The following is a 19,036-nucleotide window of genomic DNA, read 5'->3' as shown; positions in this document are numbered from 1 at the left end:
AACTGATATTGAAAACAGCCCTTAACCAATGAAAGAATATTTAAGAGGCATACCCATTCTACCTCTGGGGAAAAAATGGATTACAGGAAATGTAAAGGAGGAATATGAACTTCCATTTCATGTAGAACTGAATGGAGTATATCTAGAGCATTTCTAGAAATCATATTTTTTTAAGGCATAGATCCCCCACAACCCCCAAATAACGTGATGAGGACTGTGAGGTTACAAGAAATCAGATCCAATTAAATGTGGATCTGGGTATTTCCTGAAGAAAAAAAGAAGATTCAAGTCATTTATTTATATATTTACTTTTCTGATCACTTGATTAATGTCCCACTCCCAATATGGCCACAGGTTCTACATGGAAAGAGACACAGTACGCGATCAGTATTTTTGAATGAATGGCATGACATGATATGAAAGTTCAACTTGATAGTTAGAGAAGCAATTAGCCTTGTCTTTGTGTTGCCAAAGGGGAGATGGTGGGAGTCTCAAGAGAAGTTTGAACCGCATTATGAGGTAAATCATCTGACATCAGAGCTGTCCAATTGTTGACCTGTGTGCCTTGGCAAGTAACAAGGTCCACCTCAGTGGGAGGCTCAAACAGAAGCCAGAAAACCATCCGTCAGTCACGTTTGAGGGGACGAAGCAAGTCTTGGATGATTCTGAATTCTGATGAAATCCAGGAATGCAGCAAGAGCAGAACTAAATAAGAGACTGTTTACTGTTGAGCAGTGGTTCTCAAGTTTAAGCATGCATGAGAATCACCTGGAGGCTTGTTAAAACACAATGGCTGAGTCCTACCCCCAAGTTTCTGATTCAGTAAGTTTAGAATGAAAAATCTGCATTTCTAACAAATGCCCAGGTATTGCTGATGCTGCTGTTCTTGGGATGATTCCTTAAGGTAAAACATAGATCTCCCCATGTTTTCTCATGTCTCCTGGAGAAAGCACATGATATTAGGCAATAGGTGGATAGAAGTACCATTGGATCGTATGGTAAAAAAATGTGTTTATTCATTTTCTTTTATAATCACTGTTGTTTACACTGAAGAAAAGGATTCACATACGTGTTAGCTTATCTTCGAGTCCTTCCTGATATTTGGTAATCTCTCTTTTATAATAAAGAACAGGTCCAAGGTTCACTGTCTTTTGTTAGAAACACTACTGTCTTACTGGGGTCCCCCTAAGAAGCAGATCTTGTGGTGAGGATTAAATAGATGCACATAGTTGATTTGGCAGGTGCAGGTACACTGGCAGGGAAGTAATGATACAGGAAAGAGGATGAAAGGCAGCTTATAAGACACTGAAGCTTAATCCCACAGGGAACTTCTGGGAAACAGTGTAAAACGTATGCCTCAGAATTATCCTGGACAAATGGGGAGGGAACTGGGGTACTGATACTCCCACAGCCATTATGTATTGCTTAAGAGCTGTCCACAGGGGGACATGGATTCCCAGGCATCTCCAGTTCATTCTGCTTGTGAGAAAGGTTGATTTCAGCAGACTGAGGGCAGCCCTCCAAAAATTATGTTGGTTCATCATTGGAAGTCAGGATGGCATACACAGAAATGGTAAGGGGATCTGTGGGGAAAATGGGAGGAACAGTTGATAGTATCTGCTCCAACTATTTAGCTGAAATCTGATACATTGTGGCTTTTGCATTTGTTTTTTACAGTTACCTTACATTTCTTGCAATTGGTACTGGTTTCCACTTATAATTTTCTTTCTCTGTAAAATAAATTTATTTAAGGAAAACTAATTGATCTAAAGAAAAGTGCTATGTAGATAATGCTCCAGATACTTGCATGAGAAGGTGGCAAGAATCACAAGGGTAATACTCAAATGACTGAAGTTTGGGAAATGCTAGCATAGTGGTTTAAAGCAGAGATTGGCAGTTGTTTTTTTGTTTTCTGTAAAGGGCCATTTAGCAAATGTTTTAGGCTTTTTCAAGCATCAGATCATTATCACAGCTACTCAACTCTGGTGTTATAGTATGAAAACAGCCATAGACAATACATAAATGAATGAGCATGACTGTTTTCCAATAAAATTTATTTGTGGACACTGAATTTGAATCTCATATAATTTTCACTTGTCACAAAATAGTATACTTCTTTAGATTTTTTTCAACAATTACAAAATGTAAAAACCATTCTGAGCTCGCAGGCCAGTCAAAAACAGGCAGCCAATCAGATAGTTTGCCAGCCCCTGATTCAAGGCATCAATTACCAGTATGCCCTTGGACAAATTACTTACTTTTCTTAGCCTCAGTGGCCTCATTTGTATAACAGGGGTAAGCATGATACCAATATTACAAGGTTACTGCAAAAAATAAATGAAAATGAATACTTACAAAGCAGGTGCCCAGAAAGTTCACAATATAATGTTAGCCAGCTATCGTATCAAGGTGGTCTCCAGTTTGGCAGTGCCTCAGTCATTGGAGTCTATATGTTTCATACTCTACTTCTCCACAAAGGCAGCTAGGCACCTGGTGGCTGATCTCCCCTACTTTGGGATGTGGTTACAGAAATTCTTCTTCTTCTCTACAGAATAGGCCCCTGAAAGCTGAACCTGAAAATACCCAAAGGGTTTTGTCACCACCGATTTCAGAGGCCTGGAACTGGGAGCAGGTCAAGCCAAAATCTGCATTCCATCTAAATTAAGCTTCCAAATTAGTGTTTTGTATCTCGCAGAATTATGCTGCTGACAGTAGTGGTTCTCAAACATTCGAATACCTAAAAATCACTTGCAAAACTGCAGATTCAGGCGCCTCACTCAAAGAATATCTGAATCACCAGGTCCAGGAATCTGCATTTTAACAAATGTCTCAGTGATTCCGGTGCAGATGATTCATGGACAGCAGTTTGGAAAATACATCAAGGCTGGACTGCAATCCACCAGGTGAGCATGCCCTTCTGAAATCCTCTTTGTTTTCCTGTATCCGTTTAAATGCCTCATCAGCTGAGAGACCAGGATTACAGTATTTGCTATGCATGCCAAAAGAAAAGTCTCCGCCAGCATATATACCTCTTCTGTCCTCACTCTTTTCTATTTCTCCTGAACCTCCTGGAGTAGAAAACAGTGCATACAGAACTCTCTACTTCAGATATCACGTGCTGATTATCATATACAATTAAGGACGCCAGTGCAATCTCAAAGGACGTGTGCTATTTAGAGCTTAGATGTAAATTCTTGGGCAGAAGCTGCATCTTTACTGGACTAATAAGATGCTACCTCCCAAAAGGCTGCTGCCCACAGTTTCCTACCAATAGTTCCCCAAAAAACCTCTTGGAAAATATAAACCAAACCATAGATTTTAAAGGGGCCCACTTAACACAGAAGAGAAGACTCCTGGGGAAGAAGGAGGAGAGGAGTAATGACATGTTTCTATAACTGATATTTGTTTAACACATACTAAGTATCAAATTCTTCACATGCATTGCCTCATTTCATCTTCACATCATGCTACAAAGGAGTACTACAATTATACCATTTCACAGACAAGGAAACTGAGGCATAGAAAGAAGATGTCATCCAAGGCCACACCAGAGCCCAGACCTTTCAACCATTAAGTTATACCATAAAGGATCCAGATCAACTTTTCCAGTTCAGTTTTATTAATTAGATATTTATGTAGCTCATCAAAACTTACAGAATGTCTACTGCCACCTGAAAGAGAATAATTTTATTTTACGAAAGCCCAACTTTGTTCATAGCAGTATGTGACACTGAGTTCCTCATTTTGCTTCCATAAGCACAAGGTCTCCAGCTGTTCAACATGTTTAAGATATCCAGGCCACCTGTCTTGCATATCTGCTATAACTCATGAAGTTCAAATAAGATAACACATGTGAAAGTTCTCTGAACACCGTAAAAAGTTATTTAGAATGATAATCTCCCAGCCTAACCTTTCCACAAATTATTTTAAAATGTTGAGAAGGAAGAGTGTTTTGCAAAATCATCTGTGTCAAAACTCAGGTTTTCCAGAGATTTGGTAGGTTGTAAAGTACCTATATTTGTGAAGCAGAAGAAACACTGCTTCTACGTGGAAAGTAGACTATCATGGCTCAATGCAATGGAAATTTCAGGAGCTTGAGAATCAGATGACCTGGGTGCTGGTCATTGCCCTGCCACTAAGTGACCCTGAGTGAGTCTTTCTTTCTCCCCTTCCAGGAGACACAATGCTGCTTGGCGGTTAAGAAAATGGTTTGGGGGAGTCAGAGCAACAGCATTAAATCCACTACCTCCTCAGGAATGACGTTAGGCAAGTCATGTCACCTGTCTTGGTCTCAGTTTCCCAGTGATAAAAACGAGAATTAGAAACAACAGCTTAAGAGAGACCTTCAAGATGGCAGAGGAGTAAGACATGGAGATCACCTTCCTCCCCACAAATACATCAAAAATGAGGAAGAGCTCCTACAGAACACCTACTGAACGCTGGCAGAAGACCTCAGACTTCCCAAACGGCAAGAAACTCCCCACATACCTGGGTAGGGCAAAACAAAAAAGGATAAACAGAGACAAAAGAATAGGGATGGGACCTGAACCTCAGAGAAGGAGCTGTAAAGGAGGAGAAGTTTCCACACACTAGGAAGCCCCTTCACTGGTGGAGACAGGGGTGGGAGGGGGAGGAGGAGGAAGCTTTGGAGCCATAGAGGACAGTGCAGCAACAGGAGTGCAGAGTGCAAAGCGGAGAGAGTCCCACACAGAGGATCGGTGCCGACCAGCCCTCACCAGCCTGAGAGGCTTGTCTGCTCACCTGCCAGGGCGGGCTGGGGCTGGGAGCTGAGACTTGGACTTCGGAGGTCAGATCCCAGTGAGAGGACTGGGGTTGGCTGCGTGAACACAGCCTGAAGGGGGCTAGTGAGCCACAGCTAACCGGGAGGTAGTCCGGGAAAAAATCTGGACCTGCCTAACAGGCAAGAGACCATTGTTTCGGGGTGCACGAGGAGAGGTGATTCAGAGCACCACCTAAATGAGCTCCAGAGATGGGTGCGAGCCATGTCTATCAGCGCAGACACCAGAGACAGGCATGGGTCGCTAAGGCTGCTGCTGCAACCACCAAGAACCCTGTGTGCGAGCACAGGTCACTATCCACACCTTCCCTCCCGGGAGTCTGTGCAGCCCGCCACTGCCAGGGTCCCGTGATCCAGGGACAACTTCCCCGGGAGAACGCAAGGCACACCTCAGGCTGATGCAATGTCACGCCAGCCTCTACAGCTGGAGGCTCACCCAGCATCCGTACCCCTCCTTCCCCCTGGCCTGAGTGAACCAGAGCCCCCTAATCAGCTGCTACTTTAACCCCGTCCTGTCTGGGCAGGTAACAGATGCCCTCAGGTGACCTACACGCAAAGGCAGGGGCAAATCCAAAGTGAAACCCAGGAGCTGTGCGAACAAAGAAGAGAAAGGGAAATTTCCCCCAGCAGCCTCAGGAGCAGAGGATGAAATCTCCACAATCAACTTGAGGTACCCTGCATCTGTGGAATACCTGAATAGATAACGAAACATCCCAAAATTGAGGTGGTGGACTTTGGGAGCAACTGTAGACTTGGGGTTTGCTGTATGTGCCTGACTGGTTTCTGGTTTTATGTTTATCTTAGTTTAGTATTTAGAGCTTATTATCATTGGTAGATTTCTTTATTGATTTGGTTGCTCTCTTCCTTTTTTCCATATATAGACATATATATATATTTTTTCTTTTTCTCTTTTTGTGCGTGTGCATGTGTGTGCTTCTTTGTGTGATTTTCTCTATATAGCTTTGCTTTTACCATTTGCCCTAGGGTTCTGTCTATCCATTTTTTTGTTTTTTGCTTTTTGTTTTTTTAGTATAGTTTTTAGCACTTGTTATCATTGGTGGATTTGTTTTTTGGTTTGGTTGCTCTCTTTTTTCTTTCTTTTTTTATTACTTTTTAATTTTTTTATTTCTAATAATTTATTTAAATTTTCTATTTTATTTATTTGCATTCTTTCTTTCTTTTATTATCCTTTTCTTCTGAGCCGTGTAGCTGACAGGGTCTTGGTGCTCTGGCCGGGTGTCAGGCCTGTGTCTCTGAGGTGGGAGAGCTGAGTTCAAGACATTGGTCCACCAGAGACCTCCTGGCCCCACATAATATCAAACAGCAAAAGCTCCCAGAGATCTCCATCTCAAAGCTGAGACCAAGCTCCACTCAACAACCCGTAAACTACAGTGCTGGACACCCTATGCCAAACAACTAGCAAGACAGGTACACAACCCCACCCTTTAGTAGAGAGGCTGCCTAAAATCATAATAAGGTCACAGACACCCCAAAACACACCACCGGACATAGTCCTGCCCACCAGAAAGGCACGATCCAGCCTCATCCACCGGAACACAGGCACCAGTCCCCTACAGCAGGAAACCTACACAACCCACTGAACCAACCTTAGCCACTGGAGGCAGACACCAAAAAAAAACGGGAACTACGAACCTGCAGCCTTTGAAAAGGAGACCCCAAACACAATAAATTAAGCAAAATTAAAAGAGAAACACACATCAGACGAAGGAGCAATGTAAAAACCCACCCAACCAAACAAATGAAGAGGAAATAGGCAGTCCACCTGAAACAGAATTCAGAGTAATGATAGTAAAAATGATCCAAAATCTCAGAAATAGAATGGAGAAAATACAAGAAACATTTAACAAGGACCTAGAAGAACTAAAGACCAAACAATGATGAACAACACAATAAATGAAATTAAAAATTCTCTAGATGGAATCAAGAGTGGAATAACCGAGGCAGAAGATCGGGTAAGTGACCTGGAAGATAAAATAGTGGAAAAAAACTACCACAGAGCAGAATAAAGTAAAAGAATGAAAAGAATTGAGGACAGACTCAGAGACCTCTGGGACAACATTGAAAACACCAACATTCAAATTATAGGCGTCCCAGAAGAAGAGAAAAAGAAAGGGACTGAGAAATTATTTGAAGAGATTATAGTTGAACACTTCCCTAATATGGGAAAGGAAACAGTCAATCAAGTCCAGGAAGCGCAGAGAGTCCCATACAGGATAAATCCAAGGAAAAACATGCCAAGACACATATTAATCAAACTATCAAAAATTTAAGAAAAAGAAAAAATATTAAAAGCAGCAAGGGAAAAGCAACCAATACCATACAAGCGAATCCCCATAAGGTTAACAGCTCATCTTTCAGCAGAAACTCTGCAAGCCAGAAGGGAGTGGTAGGACATATTTAAAGTGATGAAAGGGAAAAATCTACAATCAAGTTTACTCTACCCAGCAAGGGTCTCCTTCAGATTCGATGGAGAAATTAAAACCTTTACAGACAAGCAAAAGCTAAGAGAATTCAGCACCACCAAATGAGCTTTACAACAAATGCTAAAGGAACTTCTCTAGGCAGGAAACACAGGAGAAGAAAAAGACCTACAATAACAAACCCAAAACAATTAAGAAAATGGTAATAGGAACATACATATTGATAATTACCTTAAATGTAAATGGATTAAATGCTCCAACTAAATGATATATACTAGCTGAATGGATACAAAAACAAGACCCATATATATGCTGTCTACAAGAGACCCACTTCAGACCTAAGGACACATACATACTGAAAGTGAGGGGATGGAAAAATATATTCCATGCAAATGGAAATCAAAAGAAAGCTGCAGTAGCAATTCTCATATCACACAAAATACACTTTAAAATAAAGACTATTACAGGGCTTCCCTGGTGGCACAGTGGTTGAGAGTCCGCCTGCCGATGCAGGGGACACGGGTTCGTGCCCCAGTCCAGGAAGATCCCACATGCCACGGAGTGGCTGGGCCCATGAGCCACGGCCACTGAGCCTGCGTGCCCAGAGCCTGTGCTCTGCAACGGGAGAGGCCACAACAGTGAGAGGCCCGCATACTGCAAAAAAAATAAATAAAAAATAAAATAAAGACTATTACAAGAGACAAAGAAGGACACTACATAATGATCAAGGGATCAATCCAAGAAGAAGATATAACAACTGTAAACATTTATTCAGCCAACATAGGAGCACCTCAATTCATAAGGCAAATGCTAACAGCTATAAAAGGGGAAATCGACAGTAACACAATCGTAGGGGACTTTTAACACCCCACTTTCACCAAGGAAAGATGATCCAAAATAAAAATAAATAAGGAAACACAAGCTTTAAATGATACATAAAACAAGATGAATTTAATTGATATTTATAGGATATTCAATCCAAAAACAACAGAATACACTTTTTTTTTTTTTTTTGTGGTACACGGGCCTCTCACTGTTATGTCCTCTCCCATTGTGAAGCACAGGCTCCGGACGCGCAGGCTCAGTGGCCATCGCTCATGGGAGTAGCCGCTCCGCGGCATGTGGGATCTTCCCAGACCAGGGCACGAACCCGTGTCCCCTGCATTGGCAGGCCGACTATCAACCACTGCACCACCAGGGAAGCCCTAGAATACACTTTCTTCTCAAGTGCTCATGGAACATTCTCCAGGATAGATCATACCTTGGGTCACAAATCAAGCCACGGTAAATTTTCTTAAATTGAAATCATATCAAGTTTTTTTTTCTGACCACAATGCTATGAGACTAGATATCAATTACAGAAAATAATCTGTAAAAAATACAAACACATGGAGGCTAAACAGTACACTACTAAATAACGAAGAGATCACTGAAGAAATCAAAGGGAAATCAGAAAGTACCTAGAAACAAATCACAATGAAAACACAATGACCCAAAACCTATGGATGCAGCAAAAGCAGTTGTAAGAGGGGAGTTTATAGCAATAAAATCTTACCTCAAGAAGCAAGAAAAATCTCAAATAAACAACCTAACCTTACACCTAAAGCAATCATAGAAAGAAGAAAAAAAAAACCCCAAAGTTAGCAGAAGGAAAGAAATCATAAAGATCAGATCAAAAATAAATGAAAAAGAAATGAAGGAAACAATAGCAGAGATCAATAAAACTAAAAGCTGGTTCTTTGAGAAGATAAACAAAATTATTAAACCATTAGCCAGACTCATCAAGAAAAAAAGGGAGAAGACTCAAATAAACAGAATTAGAAATGAAAAAGGAGAAGTAACAACTGACACTGCAGAAGTACAAAGGATCATGAGAGATTACTAAAAGCAACCATATGCCATTAAAATGAACAAACCTGGAAAAAATGGACAAATTCTTAGAAAAGCACAACCTTCTGAGACTGAACCAGGAAGAAATAGGAAATAAAATAGACCAATCACAAGCACTGAAATTGAAACTGTGATTAAACATATTCCAACAAACAACAGCCCAGGACTGGATGGCTTCACAGGTGATATCTATCAACATTTAGAGAAGAACTGATACATATCCTTCTCAAACTCGTCCAAAATACAGCAGAGGGAGGAACACTCCAAAACTCATTCTACAAGGCCACCATCACCCTGATACCAAAACCAGACAAAGATCTCACAAAGAAAGAAAACTACAGGCCAATATCACTGATGAATACAGATGCAAAAATCCTCAACAAAATATTAGCAGAATACTAGCAAAATACAAACAGAATCCAACAGCACACTAAAAAGATCATACACCATGATCAAGTGGGATTTATTCCAGGGATGCAAGGTTTCTTCAATATATGCAAATCAATCAATGTGATAAAACATATTAACAAATTGAAGGAGAAAAACCATATGATCATCTCAATAGATGCAGACAAAGCTTTCGACAAAATTCAACCCCATTTATGATAAAAACCCTCCAGAAAGTAGGCACAGAGGGAACTTACCTCAACATAATAAAGGCCATATATAACAAACCCACAGCCAACATCGTTCTCAATATTGAAAAACTGAAACCTTTTCCTCAAGATCAGGAACAAGACAAGGTTGCCCACTATCACCACTATTATTCAACATAGTTTTGGAAGTTTTAACCACAGCAATCAGAGAAGAAAAGGAAATAAAAGGAATCCAAATTGGAAAAGAAGAAGTAAAGCTGTCACTGTTTGCAGATAACAAGATAGTATACACAGAGAACCCTAAAGATGCTACCAGAAAACTACTAGAGCTAATCAATGAATCTGGTAAAGTAGCAGGACACAAAATTAATGCACAGAAATTTCTTGCATTCCTATACACTAATGATGAAAAATCTGAAAGAGAAATTATGGAAACACTCCCATTTACCACTGCAACAAGAAGAATAAAATACCTAGGAATAAATCTACCTGAGAGAAAAGACCTGTATGCAGAAAACTATAAGACACTGATGAAAGAAATTAGAGATGATACAAACAGATGGAGAGATATATCATATTCTTGGATTGGAAGAATCAACACTATGAAAAGGACTATACTACCCAAAGCAATCTACAGATTCAATGCATTCCCCATCAAACTACCAATGGCATTTTTCACAGAACTAGAACAAAAAAATTTCACAGTTTGTATAGAAACACAAAAGACCCTGAATAGCCAAAGCAATCCTGAGAAAGAAAAACAGAGCTGGAGGAATCAGGCTCCCTGACTTCAGACTATATTATAAAGCTACAGTAATCAAGACAGTATGGTACTGGCACAACAAGAGAAATATAGATCAATGGAACAGAATAGAAAGCCCAGAATAGAAAGCCCAGAGATAAACCCATGCACCTATGGTCATCTTATTTTTGATAAAGGATGCAAGAATATACAATGGAGTATATGGTGCTCCATTGTAAGCCTCTTCAGTAAGTGGTGCTGGGAAAACTGGACAGCTACATGTAAAAAGAATGAAATTAGAACACTCCCTAACACCATACACAAAAGTAAACTCAAAATGGAATAAAGACCTAAATGTAAGGCCAGACACTGTAAAACTCTTAGAGGAAAACATAGGCAGAATACTCTATGACATAAATCACAGCAAGATCTTTTCTGACCCACCTCCTGAAGAAATGGAAATAAAAACAAAAATAAACAAATGGGACTTAATGAAACTTCAAAGCTTTTGCACAGCAAAGGAAACCATAAACAAGTTGAAAAGACAACCCTCAGAATGGGAGAAAGTATTTGCAAATGAAGTAACTGACAAAGGATTAATCTCTAAAATTTACAAGCAGCTCATGCAGCTCAAAAAAACAAACAACCCAATCCAAAAATGGGCAGAAGACCAAAGAAGACATACAGATTACCAACAAATACATGAAAAGATGCTCAACATCACTAATCATTAGAGAAATGCAAATCAAAACTACTATGAGGTACCACCTCACACCGGTCAGAATAGCCATCATCAAAAAATCTACAAACAATAAATGCTGGAGACGATTTGGAGAAAAGGGAACCCTCTTGCACTTTTGGTGGGAATGTAAACTGATGGAGAACAGTATGGAGCTTCCTTTAAAAACTAAAAATAGAACTACCATACGACTCAGCGTTCCTACTACTGGGCATATACCCTGAGAAAATCATAATTCAAAGAGTCATGGGGCTTCCCTGGGGGCGCAGTGGTTGAGAATATGCCTGCCAATGCAGGGGACACGGGTTTGAGCTCTGGTCTGGGAAGATCCCACATGCCGCGGAGCAACTAGGCCCGTGAGCCACAACTACTGAGCCTACGCATCTGGAGCCTGTGCTCTGCAACAAGAGAGGCCGCGACAGCGAGAGGCCCGCACACCGCAATGAAGAGTGGCCCCCACTTGCCGCAACTAGAGAAAGCCCTCACACAGAAACGAAGACCCAACACAGCCAAAAATAAATAAATAAATAAATAAATTAAAAAAAAAAAAAAAAGAGTCATGTACTGCAATGTTCATTGCAGCTCTATTTACAATAGCCAGGACATGGAAGCAACCTAAGTGTCCATCGACAGATGAATGGATAAAGAAGATGTGGCACATATATACATTGGAATATTACTCAGCCATAAAAAGAAATGAAATTGAGTTATTTGTAGTGAGGTGGCTGGACCTAGAGTCTGTCATACAGAATGAAGTAAGTCAGAAAGGGAAAAGCAAATACTGTATGCTAACACATATACACATATATATGGAATGTAAAAAAAAGGTTCTCAAGAACCTAGGAGAGGGATAGGAATAAAGACGCAGACATAGAGAATGGACTTGAGGACACGGGGAGGGGGAAGGGTAAGCTGGGACGAAGTGAGAGAGTGGCATGGACATATATACACTACCAAATGTAAAATACAGAGCTAGTGGAAAGCAGCCACATAGCAACAGGGAGATCAGCTCGGTGCTTTGTGACCACCTAGAGGGGTGGGATAGGGAGGGTGGGAGGGAGACGCAAGAGGGAGGAGATACAGGGATATATGTATATGTATAACTGATTCACTTTGTTATAAAGCAGAAACTAACACACTGTTGTAAAGCAATTATACTCCAATAAAGATGTTTAAAAAAATAAAAATAAAAAATTTAAAAATTTTTTAAAAAAGGAACAACAGCTTACTTTGAAATCATCCAAAAAATGAATTGCTGAATGGATAGAGGAGTGAATACACAGTAATATGATAGAGCAAGTTAGTATAATGTTAATTGTAGAACCTATGTGGTAAGTATATGGGTATTCACTATACAAGTCTTTCAACTTTTAAGTAGTTTTTTTACAATAAAATATTGGGAAATAAACCCCCAAAAAGGCAACAACAGGTTTGTTAGAAGAGTTGGATCAGATATAGAGCTCTCAGCAATGCTCATGGTAAGTGCTTGTCATATTTTAGAAATGATTATTTACTATAGAGGTAGAAGATGGGACAAGATGATAGATCCCTTCAGCTCGTACAATCTGTGAGTCAGAGCTGTGCTAGGTGAGCCAGAGGCATGACATGCATAAGCAGAGTGAGAAGCCAGGCCACGTGGCATAGAGACCAGATTGACAGGGAGGAGCCAGGATGCAGTCACAGAAGTATGAGAAACCAAGAGGTATGCACAAACAAAAGGTGCAGGACCCTACACAGGAAATGGTTAACATGGGGAGGACCTTGAAAACAAAGGCAAATGGCCATTATTACATGCCAAATTAATGTGTTTCTCTCTCAACTATCCCTTTGGTAGGAGACATGCATCAGATTTAGAGTCAAACCTGAGTTCAAATTCTGTCTCTGCCAACTAGGTATGTGACAACAGGAGATATTCATTCAAGCATCTTCTAGACCACTTTTACTAGGAATACCTACCACAATACAAGCGTGAGCCCATGGCAACTACTCTTCTGCTATGACCTTGGGCCATCAGATCCTTTCTCTTGAGAGTTTGAACCAAGAGACACACTTGTGGGAATATGTCATATTAACTGAAGAGCAATGGGGAGAAGATTGTGAATGCCTGCAACTGAGTTCTCCAGAGATGACCTGGTTTCTGTCCTTCCTGGGGCCTAGTTCCTTGATCTATGAGAAGCTCCATTATCCTTCCAATAAATTTCACTTTCCGTTTAAGCAAGCTAAAGTTGGCTTTTATTATGTATGAGGAAAAATATATATTTACTAATACAATTAGCTTTCTAATAATATAAGAGTTTATTTAAATTTCCAGGCCTTGGTTTCCTCATCTCTAAACAACAACAACAAAAACCCCTCATCTCTCAGTGACTGATTGAAAAATTTAAAAAGACTAGGTATAACAACTCCACAGTACAGAGTAAATATCCAATAAACATTATTTTAATTGCATCTGAGTTTCACAATAACTAAATCTTTCTGAGTAAGTACTCAGAGACACCTTGTTTAGATGGAGGATGTGTGGTCATGCAAAACCAGACCGATGCTGGCAGTCAAGAAGAAGGAAGGAGTTGACTGAGTTTGAAATTTGTTTTAAAAGAAACTTTTCTGATTGAAATTTTAAAAAAATTAATCAGTGACATATTAATGTTTTGATTGGAGTTTCTGTTGGGTTTCTTCATTGTGCTGCCGATGATTCGAAAGGGAAAAATGTACAAAGCAACAGGAAGCAAAAGCTGGATGCACAGATAACATATATTTCTTAATCTCAGAAGGTCAGAATTTATCTGACAGTAGACAAGATATTAATGTACTTTTTATTGGGATTATTCTGTGACTAATGAGGACTTTTATCACCCAAATTGAGTGGTAGGTGGAAGGAGGGAACAAGAAAAGATCTAAGATCATAACTATTAACTCAGAAGTATCACAGCTGAGAAAAAGAATACATTTTTCTGAAATTCAAAACGAGAGGCCAAGCTTAGACGCTTCGTGAGAGATGTCAATTAGCTCCTAGCAGTTACTGTCTTTCAATCTTGCTTTATTTATTGATTCTCCTAAATCCAAATATTTAGTTATCTTAAAAATAAGATATCTTTTTATTTAAAAAATTTCAAGTGGGTGAGTTGTGAGCTTGATTTGGTTATTAGGTCTCAACCATGTGGTTTTCAAATTGTGGTCCCTGGACCAGCAGCATCAGCATCATCTGAGAATCGGTTAGAAATGCAAATCCTCAGACCCCAACCCAGAAGTGCTCAATCAGAAACTCTAGGAGTGGGGATCAGCAATCTGTGTGTTGATATAGGGTCTTAAAGTCAACCTTCTTAGGGCTTGCCTTGGATCTTCAATATTAATGGTAATTGGTAAAGTAGTCATTCTTACTCTGACTATACTTAAGGTTAGCCCCACCGATAAGCCTGTTTGGTGGCTATTTATATCACACTTATATTTCCCTCTGTCCAAATGTGTACTACTTTCTACTGCCCCAAAGTATAAAAACAGCAAGCAGAATGGAAGAATGAAAGGGCAGGCCAAGAAGAATACAGAAGGAGGGAATTGATAAAAATATGGCAACTTTAGTTTGGGTGATAAAAGAGATATCAAAAGTTTAGATAATAGTGAGGATTTAATGGAAAAAGAAATGTCTCATCCATTGTTTGCTTCTTTCTGCCATTCTTCCTTTCCCTTGAGCCCTTCTCCCCCAATTTAACCAACCCTGCCACCACCTCTCTCACTCTGCATATGCCTTAGAGCTATTTCTGAATAACCTGAATTACAAAGAGAGAGAAGACAAAAAAGGTAAGAAGTCACAATATGTCAACTGAACACAACTATCAACCTCACAGTCTCTAATCTTCCTAGAAGCAGACTTGACTCTACAACTGAAACAGACAATGTTTAAGATCATTTCTACCCTGTAACATCAAGATCCCATTCTCAGAGGCAGTTTAATGTGGGGAACAAAGTTTCAGAACAAAGACTCTGGAGCATACAACCCAACCCCAGCTCCACCACTTCACAGCTAAATGAACTTGGACATATTATTCCACCTCTCTTAAGTATGAGTTACCCCATCTCTAAGACAGAGAGAATAAAGTATCTCTCTTATAGGATTCTTAATGCAGATTAAATGAGATTATCCATGTAAAGCATTTAGAACTGTGTCTAGCACATAATAAGGGCTGGATTAATGTAAGCTATTAGGATCATTACTATGTTGTCTCTAAAACACTCCTCAGCCTTCAGCAGCATCTTGAGCATTTCCAGACATAGCAACAAGGCAGTGAGAAACCAGGAGGGATGAAGGTAAACATGTGAGGGTGGCTAATTTGGAAGGGGGTGGAAAAGCAGCAAGCAACACAGCAGTTCATCTATCTACTAAAATACTTTGTTGTAAGGTCTGTTCAAGACCCCAAGACTTGTGTTTGAATTACAACAGTCATTCTCAACAGGTGTTTGGGGGGTACTTTGTCCCCCAAGGAGATACTGGTAATATCTGGAGATATTTTTGGTTATCACAACAGGGAGTTGCTACTGGCATCTAATGGGTGCCAGAGATGCTGCTAAACATACTACTATGGACAAGCTAGGCCCTCACAACAAAAAATTATCTAGCCCAAAACATTAATGGTACAAGAGGTTTGAGAAACCCTGAATTACAATGTTGTTTGAAGTTATCTTAAGAAGGCTTGACAGATTTTTTTTTTAATTTTCAAAAAGGCAATAGTATGGAAGATTTTGGCACTTGATGGAGGTGAGAATGGGTGACCTATAAGACCTTTCCAACTCTGAGGCTTCATGTGTGCAGTTAATGCTCAACCACAAAACTAAGTCAATAGTGCATTTTCACCCTTTTCCCTTTGCCTAATTCCTTTCCCTGAAGACAAACTGAATTTCTTTTTTAAAAAAGACGGTTAGATATTGGAAGGTAATCATAAGACATTAGGATAAAATTTTCTCACTAAAACAAAGAACGTCAATGATAATCAGATAACTTTAGAGCTGGAAAAAACCTTGGATATGATTTAGCAAATAGATTCTAGTTGAAGTCTTCCATTTCATTTCACAGATGAAGAAACTGAGATTTAGAAAGGCCAAGAGACTTGATCTAGGTCACATAATACTACAACCATCAGAAGGTCCAGATTCTTCCAAAGAACTTATTTATAACTCACTGATAATATCAAGGGACTTCTCTATGTGCCTTTATTTTGCATTTTTCAATGATCACAGTCTACATCTGTTCCTATCTCTGGAAATCCCTGAATATGGGTCTCACCTGATTAGGTGCTGGAAGTGGGAATAAAAAACAAACAAACAAAAAAATTAGGTTCAAGAGATATTGAGCAAAAATGGGTAAGACCCGCCTATTGATTAAGCTGTGGTCGCTACTGACAAAGAAAGAGGAGAAATAAAGAGGTGACTTCAGTTCCCAGCCAGGGTGACTTGGAGGATGGTGGTGGTTCAGTAATAGATGGGATAGTCAGGAGGTGATCTGGGTAGCAGGTACTTATGCTGGGTTTCAGGTGCTGTTCTTCAGTCTGTGAAGTTAAGGAAAGAGATGAGGGGATGAACAGTGTCAGGGAGGTCCGGGAGAAGTCGAATGGAAGAAAACACATTCAGTTTGGAGGTTACAAGGCCACTGTGGCCCCTAGAAGGAGCCGCTTCAGGAGTGAAACCCAGATAACTCAGAGGAACCAAGAGCATCACTGTCCTCTGAGCCCTAGGACCTCTGTCTGCTCAACATGTGCTGAACCGAACACTCCCTGAAGCTCCTGCTAGCCTGATGTGCTACAGTTCTCCTGGAGTTTAAATGATGACCCACGGAACTGCACAATAATAACAAAGACATTTCCCAAAACACAGGAGTGAGTGTAGGCTAAGTAAGGGTGGCATGGAAAAAATAAACGTAAGACAGAAAAATGACTTGAGGATGATGCAAATCCTCTTTACTTTATACTAATTTTTTCCGCACTCATCGTTTCTTGAGAGCTGCTCCTCAGAGCTCCACGAGTCTCATCCTATGTCCTGACTTCTTCCTTGTTTCTAGGGAACTGCATCCATCACCAGTGTCCTTTCCCTTCATCATCTGGGCTCACCAGCAGCACGCAGCAACTTCTCCTCCCTCATCACCGATGCTGAAGTTTCACACAGGGGACTAGGCAAACACCACCCACCACCGCCAGGGTCACCCACAGCTATTGACCTGGGGACTCCGTCCCAGCAATATTAAGACAGGAGAGCAAACTAGCCTCAGTGTCCTTCCATCAAAAGCCACCATTTGGTTCATGCCAAACCTGTACCCTAAGAAACATTTTTTGTGTATTTTAATGAACCAATGGGAAATCAAGCCAATGTCTTCTAGGAAGACAAGCTCATGCCATGACTTCACCTCTGCCAGCCATCACTTCCCTGTATCAACAGCCACTTCTTCCAAAGGCAACTAACAGCACAGTGCCACACACTGGGTAGCAAGCTGAGAAGAAATGCATCTTAAATTGGGATTGGGATTCTGTGAAAGACAACCGCAGGAAGCTAGCCCTGGCAGCCACAGGGAACCTTTCATGCAGCACAGCATGGCCACACACTCACGGTCACTTACACACACAGCCAGGTATACACTCCGGGTATGCACATCTTGTCTCACTCACACACACACACACACACACACACACAGAGAGTTAGAGTAGTACACTCCGTTACACATCCAGGATCATCCATACTGTCCACACATGTACCCTGTCTCTCTCTCTCTCTCTCTCACACACACACACACGCACACACACACACGGTTATATATGCACAGCCTATGTTATGTCTCTCTCTCACACACACCCTTTACACACACTACCTCACAGAGCCAGCGAACACACAGTTTCACAAGTACTTACGTACACAAGCGTAGGGCACTAGTCCCAACCCTAGTAGTCCCACGCTGGAGGCATGTCCTACACGACCAGCCAGCCCACCTACAGCCTGAGCCGCCATGCAGCCCATCCCTGAGGTAAACCCGGGTCCCATAAGTCCAGAGCCCCCAGCGCGTCGCCGTCGCGCCGCCCCGCCCCCGCCGCGTCCCCGCAAACACGAGGACTCGCAGGGTCGTGACCCCTGGGCCCTCGCCGCACCTTACCCTCCGCCTGAGGCGAGGGAGCGAGGCGCCCTGGCGGACCGGACCCGCCACCTCTCGCCGCGGAGCCGAGCTTCTGTCGCCGCGCTCCCAGCCGCTGCCTGCGCCCTCACCGCCGCCCCCTCGGGTGCGGGCTTCATCCCCCGCACTGGGAGGCTGGCGAGCGCGAGGCGCGGGCCCGCCCGGGTCTGCGGGCGGAGGGACCCCAGCGCAGGCTCACCGGGGCTGGCCGAGCATCGTCCTCCTCCCGGCCGGCCGAGACTGGCTCCTCAGGCTCAGCAGCCCCCAGCCCGCGTGGTCCTCGCGGCCGCCCCCTGCGGACGCCGAGGGTGGCTGTGGCGCGTCCGGGCGCGCAAGGCAGTGGGCGCAGGGGTGACGGAGGGACCTCACCCCTCGGGGCGGGCCAGCAGGGCGCCTTCCCCGGGGAGCGCTGCCCAACAGAGGAAGCTAGCCCTGGGCTCACTGCTGGCTCCTTGGTAACCCTGGGCAACTTGGTTAACCTCTCTGAGTACTCATTCCTCTACTGAAAGATAATAAACGTGAACACGGAAAGTGCCTGTGGTGTCCGTGCTAAGGGAAATCTACAGCCTACTTCCTTCTCATGCCTCTGACTCTGCCTGGGCACAGTTAGTTTGGGAGCAGGGTTCAGAGTGAGATCCGTAGTCCCTTAGATACAAGGCTTCCAGGTTTTCCAGGGTCAGTGTTTC

At 41.8% G+C, this 19,036-nt stretch overlaps 1 protein-coding gene across 1 annotated transcript in view; it reads right to left on the bottom strand.

Moving 5' to 3' along the window:
- HTR4 (5-hydroxytryptamine receptor 4) overlaps positions 1 to 18,756 on the bottom strand; it is a 162,251-nt gene extending 143,495 nt beyond the window's left edge. Inside the window, exon 1 of the mRNA XM_032627113.1 lies at positions 18,550 to 18,756. The gene's annotated coding sequence lies outside the window, so the exon portion shown is untranslated. The remainder of the gene's footprint in view (positions 1 to 18,549) is intronic.
- Between the last annotated feature and the right edge of the window lie 280 nt (positions 18,757 to 19,036).

The sequence above is a fragment of the Phocoena sinus genome, chromosome 3 (assembly GCF_008692025.1).
Source record: "Phocoena sinus isolate mPhoSin1 chromosome 3, mPhoSin1.pri, whole genome shotgun sequence".
Taxonomy (NCBI): Eukaryota; Metazoa; Chordata; class Mammalia; order Artiodactyla; family Phocoenidae; genus Phocoena; species Phocoena sinus.
The sequence above is the reverse complement of the archived record's forward strand: the minus strand, read 5'-3'. Positions and strand labels throughout refer to the sequence as shown.